The following is a 14,016-nucleotide window of genomic DNA, read 5'->3' on the forward strand; positions in this document are numbered from 1 at the left end:
TCTGATGTTATAACATCAACCAGGTTTTCTCTCAGGATATAGTTTTCAGTAACTATATCCGTTACTGTTTCTTTCTAGTGTGATACGCTACACTTATCTACTCGTAATATGAGGGTCGCAGTTTTGAAACCCCGTCACACCAAACATGCTCGCCCTTTTAGATGTGGGGGCGTTATAATTTGACTGTCAATCCCACTGTGCGGCGGTAAAAGAGTAGCCCAAAAGTTGGCGGTGGGTGTTGATGACTAGCTGCTTTCTCTTTAGTCTTACACTACTAAATTAGGGACGGCTAGCGCAGATAGCCCTTGTGTAGCTTTGCGCGAAATTCAATAACAAAAACAAACAAACTTATCTACTATATAAAGGTTATTACAGACCAGCTGCTAGTGAAAGAACTGGGTTTTATAATATCGTACCTATACGAGTCACTAAAATCAATGCCCTTCCAGAATTATATGGACACCTTTTTGTTCTCATAATAATTTATTGTTTTTATTTAATCTAGCGTCATTCCTATATATTATAAACACAGTTCTTGTAACATACGTATTGACTTAAAACAATTTTCTTTTATGATTCAAATGAAATCGCTTTTTTCCAACATATACGTCGTGTTTATAAAATTAAATTTAACGTAATACGAATGTCCTTCATTTATTCTTGACCCTCAAGTACTAATCCAATTTGCACTTGACCTTGTAATATTCTCTGTACAAGTCGTTTCATTCTGTCACGTGCAATATACTTTTCATCTATTATACATAGTTTGGCAAAAATACTTTATGCTTAGTAAGTATAATGGACACAAATTTTCATAAACAATTTTTTCTTCATCCTGATGTATGTGAGAGGATATGAATATTTGAAAACATAACAGGATGTGTTATGCTTTTTGTCTTTGTCGTTCGACTCGTAATCTGATGGTGGTGGGTTCGAATCTCTATCGCACCAAACGAACTCGCCCTTTCAGCCGTAGGGACATTATAATGTGACAGTCATTCCCACTATTCGTTGGTAAAAGAGTAGCCCAAGAGTTGGCAGTGGGTGGTAATAACTAGCTGCCTTACCTCTAGTCTTACAGTGCTAAAATAGGGACGGCTAGCGCAGATAGCCCTTGTGTAGCTCTGCGCAAAATTCAGAATAAACAAACAAACAATCGAATGATCACTAGCTAGTGGAAAATGTCATCTCTGTGATAAAATCGGCTACAAAAGCTACCCAAGCTAATATTCCGTTTGACTTGATTGTTTAACCATAAAGAAGCGATTCGACTGTTGTCTTCTCTTTATAATTAGCTGTCTCAGGCCCCTCAGTTATAAGATGTTTGTTTGTTTGTTTTAAATTTCGCTCAAAGCTACTCGAGGGCTATCTGCGCTAGACATCCCTAATTTAGCAGTGTAAAATTAGAAGGAAGGCAGCTAGTCATCACCACCCACCGCCACAGTTATAAGAACTCCTCTATTATATGAACTATCAGCTATTATCTTTAAAACTTTAGATGAAAATAAATAAATAAATGAATTACCGAAGTACAAAATTCTATGAGAGATAGTTACAGGAATGGAGAAAGAAGTGACAAAGCACATTTCTCCTTTTTGTTATATTTACGTAATTAATATCTCTCGTCTAAATTATAACCCACAGATTACTGAACAATGGAGTAAGAGAGTATTACAGTGCAACAAAACAATAGGCTATGAAACAATGAAATTTATGCATTTTTATATTGAAGTAATTGTTAATTTTCCAAAAAACGAAAATAGATAAACTCATCGTTGAAAAGAACATTGAGTTAAAAAGAAATTATGTTAGCCATAGTTCCTATATTCCTAGATGGTGACACACGCACGACCTCGGAATTTAATGCCAGCCATGGTGCATTAGAAAGCTAAACAAACACGTGCACTTAATGCCTTCTTAGAGATGCACTTTGGCTCCATTAAAGAAACAAGAAAAAAAAACAAGAAGGAGTGTTACTGAACCATTGTTTAAATTAGAACGAGCTTTCACATAACTATTAAAGTCAGACTTCAGAGACTTTATTGGCTTAAAAGAAATGATAAAAAAAAATTCCACACAATTTTACTATCGTAAATGTTAATTCTGACAGATTTTTAAATTATTTTGTAACGTGTTTGATAACTTTGCTGTTGAAAACCTGTAACGATAGTCCTGTATAAAGTACAAAAATTAAAAATAACAGCCACCTTTTTGAAATCATTTGAATTTGATTTTTTTTCGCTTGTGGATATGTTGATTTATTCATTCCACACCTCAGCGACCTCTTGTGGTAATTTTAGAAACACGTACAAGTGTACCATCTGTGCTCATTCTTGTTTTTATCGTCTGCGCAAATACTCTTTTAACGAAGTTCTTAAATAAAGATGACAAATATGACTGTAATGGAACTTATGATGTTGAACAGACCCTAGCAGGCTCCTTGAGAAGAAACGTTGTGGAAGAGATAGTTTGCCACCTAGTAGTTGAAAGCAGAAATAATGTCATCAAAATATTAATTAACGGCAAGCACACAAACAAGATTAATTTGTCACGTGATCAAGGTAACAACGAATAGACTGCGAGTTAGGTTTTATAAAACATACATAATTTAATTGTTTTTACAAAAATGTAACAAATCTGTTCAACAGTTATTGTTGAAAGAGCTCTTACATAATGAATAAAACTAATATAATTAAACCATCGTTCCATTGTTGATGTGGTTAAATCCGATGTTAAGTTTTAAGCTCTGAAATAAACACCAACATAAACTGAATCTCGGAAAGTATCTCAAAATCGTAAAAATATAAGCCCCGCACAATTTTGAAAGCACTCAGATATTTGTTATTTTCTGTAAGATTAGCCAGAAGAAATACGTGTTCGAATGAGAACATATTAAGTAATCTAAATATTCGTGCTGGAGAGTTCGTCTTCTATTTTTAAGTGAATTCTCTTTGAAGTTTATTGCGTCCCAAATATAAACAAATTATATAAAAATAATATATATTTTTTAAATTTATCTTTAGAAGATTGGAATATTAATCTACTTATTTAACAAACCATGAGTCATCACACTTATATTATTATTAAATAATACAGTTTAGCGTTTACAAAACATTATTTACCAACACTATCGGACAAAACCAACTCGTTTCAGATGCTAAAATTAAAACACGCTGTCAAAAATTAATGGTGGCGTAAACGTATTTGCTCGATAGCAAAGCGGTGAGCTTTCCAACTTATACACTAAAAATACGGGTGTTATTCTTACAGCAAACAAACAAACGAAAAGTAATTCAGTCTGAAGGGTTATGTGCGAAATTTATCTCTGACAGACTTCATGTTTATATGTACTTTAATAATAATGAACAGAATTCGGCTCTCCAGAAAAATGTACAGAGTTTGAAAACTAACTTAATACAGAGTCAACAGATACAGAATAATCAGTTCTTTGAGCGAACTACCCTGAAATGTACAGAGTTTAAAAACTAACTTAATACAGAGTCAATAGATAGAAAACAATCAGGGTTTTGAGCGAACTACGTAGAGTTTGAAAACTAACCTAATACAGAGTCAACAGATAGAGAATAATCAGTTCTTTGAGCGAACTACCCTGAAATGTACAAAGCTTGAAAATTAACTTAATACAGGGTCAACAGGTAGAGGATAGTCAGTTCTTTGAATAACCTATCATATTTTTAAATTTCAAAGACACTAAACAATAAGTCTTTTCATAAATGTCAACATACGCTCACTTCTTCGGTTCCGTTACGTTGTTTCCCGTAGTACATTTCGATAAACAAATAACAAAACATTATAATTACTACTCGATATTTTCAACCTGTTATATGTTTTATATTCTAATGGACCAGGTGAGAGACACAGAGGCTCAAGACTAGTCGTCTTTTATTTAAAACTGTTGACCAGAGGGAGGGAAACAAGTGATCAACACTCGCCGCCCGAAGATCTATTCTTAGCGAATAGCCAGATCAGGCTTTACTTTCGTAATAATGCACCTTCAGATGAAAGTGTGAAACGTCTGTAAAGGTATATTACAAGCTAGAACCTTAAAACATTCAAATCCTTTATAACTCACACAGAGCACATAAACGTTTTAGACCGCTTTCAAGAAAATTAGATCACAATGTCTTAAAACCTAACTTTACGTAAAACTTTAAAAACAAAATCTATACATGTCCTAGAAGAACGCAGGAAACGTGCAACCCAAATTCGTGGAACAAACTTTTGAACGTTTTATTGGTACCTGACAGTAATTACTTTAATAATAGCGACATCCACTTATTATTTTCTCATCTAGGAAGACATACATAAAAATAGTTGCGATTTGTTGAGATCTTAGGACAAGTAGATGTGAATTAAAATGCTTGAGAAACTTTTGAGATTCTTTTGTCTCTTCTTCACTACCTCCCCATCAGTGACACTGCAGGATGTCTATGGACTATAGCGTTAGAAACCGGATTTCGATACTCGTGGTGAGCAAGGCACAGATAGGTCGTTGTGTAAGTTTGTGTTGAAGTTCAAACAAAACCTATTCTTCCACAGTTGTTGAAGAGTGGAGCACAAGTTGTTTATAGCTATAGACGAATTCGTGTTTGCCCCTCAGTGGCTCAGCGGTTTGTCTGCGGCATTACAACGCTAAAAACCGGGTTTCGATATCCGTGGTTGGCAGAGCACAGATTGCCAATTGTGTAACTTTGTGCTTAATTCAAAACACCAACAGCGAAGTTGTGTTGCTTCTGGTTTTATATAAGGTTATCATCTGAGGTGTTTATGTTTCACTTCGAAACAAGCATAAAAAATATAACGTTTGTATCTTTTAACATATCGATCCAGGTGGGTTAAGGCGTTCTACTCGTAATCCGAGGGTCACAGGTTCGAATCGCGATTGCTAGTCATCACCACCCACCGCAAATTCTTGGCCTACTCTTTTACTAACGAATAGTGGAATTGATCGTCACATTATAATACCCCGCGGTAAAAAGGACGAGCATGTTTGGTGGGATTCGAACCCTCATCGTCTCAGTCGAGCGCCCTAACTACGTGGCCAAGAATATCTGGTATACTGAATATATTCACAGCACAATTGAATATTAATTTAGGCTTAGAAAAAAATTTCTGAAAAAGTGGGTATCATTTTATTTTAAATTCATGGCTTGGACTTCTGAAGACTCGTCTTATGGAGGTTAATGGAACATTTTTAATCACTGCAAGTTTTACAGAATATTGGTTTGCGCTTCAAAGGTGGTTCCTAATAAGGAACACACAGAAACCACCCATGCTGTCACTTGCCCCTCAGAATATTAAGAATTTGTTAACTGCTAAGAAACCCTCAGAGCATCTCTCTGAAAAGCATTTTTCAACGTCGAGCCGTCAGTCTGTTAAGATTTCACGCCAGATTTTTGACAATCCCATCACTGACTTGGTGCATTCTTACAGTATACCTCTTTTCACGGGCTCTAGTGGCAACTTTCAACCGAACAAGTCTGGAGTTGATGCACATGACTTGTTGACCTCAAAGCTAAGCAGATGAACGCTTCTAAAGGAACTCAATCACATCTTTCCTTTTTCTTTCGCCCAAACTGACCGTATGACAAGCCTTGAATAGCACAGCCAGACTCTGGAGGTCAGTTGGTTATCAAACGTGACATGAACCACAAGTAACTTCATCGTTATAATATCCTGTTATCCGTATTGAGATGATCAGGGTTTCTGTAGCTTACAGTTAAACAAGTTTAGACTTTATAAATGGTGGTGTGTTAGCCTGAAGGCTAAATCAATTAATAAACTTACGAAGTTGCAGCTTATAAATTATTAATTATAAATTATTAATTATGCCCTTCTTTTGGTGATTTTTTTGCTGTAAATTGACCAGTTACATTTCACACTCAGTGTAGTCTCTTATAAAGTACACTAGATTTTGTCCACGGACTTATCTTATTCTATTATTTATGCATTTTATAACCATCTTTCTAAAATCACTGATAAGCCTGCATGGCCAGATGGTTAGGGCACTCGACTCGTAATCTGAGGATCGCGGGTTCGAATCACCGTCTCACCAAACATGCTTGCCCTTTCAGCCGTGGTAGTGTTATAATGTGACGGTCAATCCCATTATTCGTTGGTAAAAAGGTAGCCCAAGAGTTGCCAGTGGGTGGTGATGACTAGCTGCCTTCCCACTAGTCTTACACTGCTATTAGGGACGGCTAGCATAGCAGTTCTCATGTGGTTTTGCGCGAAATTAAAACAAACAAATTTCCTAACAACGCATACTTTCTAAATATGTTTTTGTAAACCTTAATGATAAAACGCCTTTGGAAGATTTGTGACATTGTATAAAACACTGAGTTTATTATATTATACTAAGGTTCGATTGTTTTTTGTCAAACGTCTTCAATCTAAACCTCTTTTAATATAACAGTTTCATTTTCGTTTCATTTATGTACATATTTTTTTAAATTTATAAAATATACAAAGGAAAAGAGGAAGAGCTTTCAGTTCCCCTTCTGATACAGCGGTAAGTCTACGGATTTACAACACTAAAATGAACGGTTCGATTCTCCTCGGTGGACTCGACAGATAGCCCCATGTAACTTTGCTCTAAGAAAACACACGTACTGAATTTTATGTTCAGCTACATTTATAAAAATATTTTTCAACTTAAGATTTTTTGTAAACCAGAATTCGTTACACATAACAAAATCATATATTAAGACTCTTTGTTGAATAAAAACCTTCAGTTGTCATGACTTTCAAAATTCTTATTGTTTACATGCTCATTAGCGCTGAGCAGTATGAAAGCGAAATAAAAGAACCCGTGACGTCACATTTACCATTCACGGATCGTTTAAGACAGCGTCATTTTTTATTGTGATTCATCTATTGATACGTAATAAATTATAAATTATGTACGATTTTTATGAAAAGCATTAAAACGAACGTCTGTTTACTGCCTAATGATGCGTAATGTTGAACACTTTGAAGGCATAAAAACGCATAAATAATTAGCGTTTCTATCGGGTCAAGCCTAGATCCATCAAAACTCTTATTCTCACAGATTGGTTTGGAGTTTCCGAACGGAAAGCCGTGGAGCCAGACCAGTTGACCAGAACGGAAGTTTTGATGAAGTTTGTAGGTGTTAGTTTCTACTTTTCTACTCTTGCGTGATCTTTACGAAGCACCTGTTTGTTTTGAATTTTGCGCAAAGCTACACGAGGGCTATCTGCGTCAGCCGTCCCTCATTTAGCAGTGTAAGACTAGAGGGAAGGCAGCTAGTCATCACCACCCACCACCAACTCTTGGGCTACTCTTTTACCAACGAGTAGTGGGATTGACTGTCACATTATAACATCCCCACGACTGAAAAGGCGAGCATATTTGATGTGACGGGGTATTCGAACCAGCGACCCTTGGATTACGAGTCGAGTATCTTAACCACTTGGCCATGCCGGGCCCGTAGCACTTTTAATTATTCGTTAATATTCTAATGAAATTACAGTAAAAACATTTACAGAAAGATAAGATTTTATTCAAGGATAAAATATTTTATCAGAACGAGCAACATAAAGACAAGGCTTTTCCTTAATGACGAATTACCGTGTTTTAATTTATTGAACTATCAATGATAAACCATACTGCATATTAAATAATATTCATTTTGAATTGTATGTTTGTGTCTTCTTAAATTAGAAATAAGGGATACAAACCAATGACAAGTCACAAAGCGTGAAACGGGCCAGTTAATTTGAAGTAAATGCTTTGTTATGGATTTTAAATAGTTTCAATCCGTTCACGTTAATATACTAAACAAAATCAGTGGTTTGATATTGATCATCACGAGAGTTCCATAAAATGATTTATTAAATACATCAATCGAAACAAACAACTTTATTGAATCTGATGTGGTGCCCATTGATATTTCCCTGGAGCATATAAAGATCAGTTTTTCCACAATGTTGAATAGCTGCCCAACTAGATACTGCACCACCTCCTTTTTTAGTTTAAGCCATCACATTTTTATGTGTTTGTTTCATTCCTAAAACAGAGTTGTTTTAACTTCAAACTGTCATTCATATTTCAGATTGTAACGCATGTATGCTTCTATGTTGAACTTGACATAATATTTAAATTTTGAAAAGTCATCTATGGTATTTCTTTAAAAATTAAAATAAAGAAGAGCGATCACGTAGATTGCATATTCTCGCCCAGTCGCGTCTTTATGAGATTGCATGAAATTATATTGGATGACGTCAGATTCCACATTTGAAAACTCAGAAATTCGCTTTCAGATTCATAAAGATCAACAATCTGGATCATTTTTATAGTGTGATAAGAAGTCTTAACTTTAATGTGCCATGAAATCTGGCACAAATGTGATAACACATTACAGACTGATTAGCTCCAAACCATGAAAATGACCTATCTCTCCATTACAATAGCTTCTTTCAAGTGATCCGTGATGCGGAGCTAGATTTGAATCAGGCCTAATCCGAGGAGAACTGTCCCATACTAACTTCCAATCTTGTGTGAAATATTTATGTACATAAGGTATTAGTTTTCGAAATACACACGCGGAAAAACAGACACACAGATCTGATTGTAACATTATCTTTCCGAGAGAGAGGGTAATTGAGAAATGATGGTAATATACAGATATTTTAAAATTAATTATGTGTATTATTAAAAGAACTGTGTAGCTCATAGCTACCTTATTCTCATTAAACCCCAAACTTTAATATGAAGTACAATCAGACGAATAATATAAAAAACAATATGAATAAAAACTTCAAATGAATCTATGATGACACCACTGGAGAAACATGAGGTTAAAAATATCTATTTCATCTAAATACGTCTTTTATCTTGAGATTAAATCTTCATCACAGTTAAATCTTAACTTAGAAGGGAAATAAAAATGTATACATTATAGGCTATCATTCTGATCTATACTATAAGTAATAAGTTATCATTCGAAACTATACTATAAGTAATAAGTTATCATTCGGAATTATACGATAAGTAACATACTATCATTCGAAACTATATAATAACCAACAGGTTATTATTTTAAGCTATATAACAAGTAATAAGTCACAATTCTAAATTATGTTATAAGTAACAGGCTATCGTTTTAAGCAATGTGATAGATTATCATCCTAAACTATATGGTAGCAGGCTGTTATTTTACACTATATGAAAAGTAATACAAGTTTATTATAGCTTTCAAATCAATGCATTAAAACTCTGAACGCATAAATATAAGAAAATAAAAAGTATATTTACTTACAAGTTTATTTAGTCTCTGGACCTCTTTTTCATATTTTCAGTATAGGACTTTTTACAAAGTAACATTTGTTCATTTGGTTGTCTGTAACCAAACCATTAGATCCTGACAGGTTTTCGTTTATCCTGGCTAATTCCTCCAACTAATCGTGAGACTCTAATCATTGGTCTTACACTCGATTACTTCATTTTGTTTTATTTTTTCTGAAGCAGACTTGGTCCATCTGACGTGACAACATGTAAACCAGACCGTCTTCATTTTAATTAATATCTAAAGTTTCTCGGGTAGGTTAGAAAGTGGAATAATCCTGAAATGTTGATTGTGAAGGATGGATTTATCATAAACAGTTTGTTAGAAATGCAAAACATTTTATCAGATACCTGCAGAAAGATGGATAATTCAGTATTTCACCTATCACGCCAAAACTGATTTAAAACATGCTTGATGACAAAAATTATTATAAATAACGTTTGTAACCTTATACCAGTTCATATTAAACATTAAATACTTGGTTTTTTTGTTCTAATAACTTCTTCAAGACAACGTGACATGTTAGTGATGAGGTTACTGAGTATGATTGGTACAGGTTTACGGATAGTCCTTCTCGCAATATAGCCTTGTTTGGAAAGTCTATTATTCACTATTTTTATGGATACTCTAGAATGAATATATGCGACAGTTAAAGAGATATGTAATGAAAACAGTTTCTGTTCACCTGATGTGTGTCGCATTTCCAAATAGAGGTCTCTTTTTCTTTTATAGTGTTGTATTCTATTGCCTGAAACATTGGTTGGTTTTTGCTATTGGCCGTTGGCTAGGTGAGATCTTAACAGTTAAGAAATGATGCGCTTTGATTACCACAGTTCGGGATATTTTGTTACAAGTCTTTTTTCTGAATGGTCCTAGTGCTCCAGCTGATACACATTCCGTTGATTTCCAAAACCATTAAGTATAAAGGGTATCCACGTCTTGGAAATTCTAAATTTCCTGTCCTAATACATATTTTGATTTGAGTGTATAAATATTTTGAATCGGAAAAGGCTGTTACTTACAAGTGGTCAGTTACCTAAAAGTGATCACTTTATTGTATTATCACACTTCTTAGATAATGCCAAGCTATGTCAAAGTCAACTCCGGTAAATACCAATCGGATGTGACTGGTACATGAGACACCTATATAACTATATTAATAAATATAATCAAACATCTAAGCACGCCCTCTACATTCCCACACTCAATTACACAACCCCCCTCAAACATGTGGTCAGCCATCGGTCAGTTACCTCTTTCTTTCTTTGTGAACCTGACGATGACAGAAGAAGATCGAAACATTGTTCGCTCCTCTACGTAAAATACTTTCTCAACCCAAACGAGCCGTTTTTTACATACATATTTTTACATATATATTTCTCTACAAGTGGGTTTTCTCGACATCAGTGACACACTGTTTTGCATATTTAAAAAACTGTTTTAATATAACGTATTTTAACTATCCAGATGTGAACTAAAGTACAAGAGATAGAAATACTTAGTTATTATTTTTCCTTATTTTTTATAACTAACTTTAATCTATCACTACTATTATAATTAGTATTTATTTTCACTTTCAGCGTTTTACGCACAAAACATATTGGATCAAAAGGCATACAAACAAGAGCACCTGGTAGACTTAAAAACTGAAATTCCGTCTTGTATAACATTGAAAGGTTTTCTCTTTTATTATTATAAATTTCTTAAAGTGAAAGTGTGTGCGTGTTTTCTTATAGCAAAGCCACATAGAACTAATTTTAGCGCTGTAGACTTACAACTGTTCTGTGGCCCTGCATGGCCAGGTAGGTTAAGGCGTGCGACTCCTAATCTGTGGGGCGCGGATTCGCATCCCAGTCGCACCAAACATGTTCGCTCTTTCAGCCGTTGGTAAAAAGAGTAGCCCAAGAGTTGGCGGTGGGTGATGATGACTAGCTGCCTTTCTTCTAGTCTTACACTGCTGAATTAGGGACGGCTAGCGCAGATAGCTCTCGAGGAGCTTTGCGCGAAATTCAAAAACAAACGAACCACTGACCAAGCGGTGAATGAAACAAATAACCAAATTAACTTTTCTCATCATTCTATATTTTCTATCCACTGTGGGAGACTTGTAACTTTGCAGAATCACAACACGAAAATCGAGGTTTCGATTCCCCACTACGGACACAGCAAACAGTCCTAGATGGCTTTGTCCTAAAACAAACAAAATGTAATATGTGTTCAATTAATGGAATTGGGACAAACCTTGAACTTCATCTTGTATTTTACTACTTTCTTGTCTTGAGATACACCAAACGTTTCGCCTTTACTTGTAGAACCACTTTTATCGTCCGATCTCAAAACGCCCAGCCTTCAACAGTGAAACTTCATAAGTATTCGCACTTCACATGTGTACGTAATAAAATGACTTTTCTCCTTAAACTACAGAATACCAGTCAGTAGTAAATCATTATTCTTGGACATCTAGAGACAATAGGTGATAAAGTATCATTATTCGTTCAATTTTCTTTAGAATAAAAAGAACACTTATAACAAAACATGTTGGGAAGTCATTAAATATATCATGACATCTTTTTTGGAAATAATGCCTTTGTTTGTCTGTTTCATTTCTTTGTTTGTTTTCAATTTTCGTCCAAAGCTGCACGACGGCTATCTGCGCTCCCTTTCTTCGTTCAATTTTCTTTAGACTTGACTTATTTGTTTGACTTGTTTTGAATTTCGTGCAAATATACACGAAGGCTATCTGCGCTAGCCGTCCCTAATTTAGCAGTGTAAGACTAGAGGGAAGGCAGCTAGTTATCACTACCCACCGCCCACACTTAGGCTACTCTTTTACCGACGAAGAGTGAGATTGGCCCTCACATTATAACACCCCCCAAAGCTGAAAGGGCGAGCAAGTTTTGTATGACGGGGATTCGAATCCGCGACCATCGGATTACGAGTCGAGTACCTTAAACGCTTTTAGAGTAAATGAATAACTCGTCAAACCAAAAAAGCTGTAAAGTAACACATTTCGTTATTCGTTTGTTCAATTCTATACAAACCTACAAGAGGCCTATCTACGCTAGCTGTCACTAATTTTGAAGAGATAGACTGCAGCTAAGGCTGCTAATCAACAACACCCACCGCCAACTCTTGCACTACTCTTGTTAGGTTAAATAATGGAACTAGGCAGTCATTCTTATAACGAATTAAATAATTTCAAGGTGACAGCGTCTTTTGTTTTTACTAGTAATTGGACGCGAACCACTGAACCTCAAATACAAAATCCTATGTGATAACTTACAAGGCCACGATCGGCCCTCTAATTATAATTAAAAACAAGAAACGAGTTTTTGCATTTATTTTGAGAACGATAATATTTCTTGAAAAATATAATTGTTGTTCCAAAAATAGCATTGCAGATCATAAAAGATATTTTCCGTTCGGTAATGTAAATATTGGTGTAGAAATGAACCATAGCGAACAAGCAAGCTTCAAAAATAGCATTTGTTTATTGGTTTTTGAATTTTGTGCAAGGCTTTACGAAGGCTATCTGCGCTAGCCTTCCCTAATTTAGCAGTGTAAGATTAGAGGGAAGACAGATAGTCATCACCACCCACCGCCACCTCTTAGACTACTCTTTTACCAAGAAATGGTGGGATTAACAGTCATATCATAACACACCCATGGCTGAAAAGGATAGTATGTTTGATGTGACAGGGACTCGAACCCGCAACCCTCAGATCACGAGTCGAACGCCTTAACCTACGTGGTCATGCCGAGCACATAGTTTGAATAAATTAAAAGGATGCGCAAATTACGCCTTTTAATTACAGGTGTATACAATTAAAGATTCCTATTGGTTTATTTGTATAAAAGCAACTCTCAATCATTATGTAGCTTGTAAAATAAAAAAAAATAATAGTTAATTAAACAAACTACATTAGCGAAATCTACTTTTTCCAAAGTTTCAAACAAACCCAAGTATCAATAGAGGGCAACACTAGTTGGTATCTAATCCTGTTGTTAAAACAACGTATGTTGCATTTAGATCACTAATATGGTAAAAAGTATAAAATATTGGTTTCTTAAGCAACATAAGCAGCGCATACTCTCATAAGATTGCCAAGTCATTATATTGTTATGTGTCTTAAGTGGTTCTGTACCGAGAGATATATTTGAATAGACCGTTTCCAGTTAAGCACAAGGCTATACAATTGGTCATCTGTGCTGTGCCCACCACCTGTATCAAACCCGTATACGGCTACTAAGGAAACATTTGTACAATATTACCGTTGTATTGTACCATCACATATTACTAACTGATTCATCATGTTTCCCGGTATGAGGTGTTATATTTCATGATGATAATTGTGTTGTAATGTCACATACTACTAATAAATAAGTCATATTTCCTCGGTATGAGGTGTTATATTTCATAATGATAATTGTGTTGTAATGTCACAAACTACTAACCAATAAGTTATGTTTCCCGGTATGAGGTGTTATATTTCATAATTATAATAATACAAAAGGTTCGTATACTTAATAGGCTTGAGTGGTGATGCTTTTAAAAGCTTGGATGACTAAAATTATAAAAAAAACAACACCCAAAACGTTCATTAAACTTGTATGATAAAGACACATCCAGGTACGTTTCTACTGACATGTTCCGTCACGCTACAGGGGGTATAGAGACAAGGAGGCTT

Source organism: Tachypleus tridentatus, chromosome 4 (assembly GCF_004210375.1).
Source record: "Tachypleus tridentatus isolate NWPU-2018 chromosome 4, ASM421037v1, whole genome shotgun sequence".
In the NCBI taxonomy this organism is placed as follows: Eukaryota; Metazoa; Arthropoda; class Merostomata; order Xiphosura; family Limulidae; genus Tachypleus; species Tachypleus tridentatus.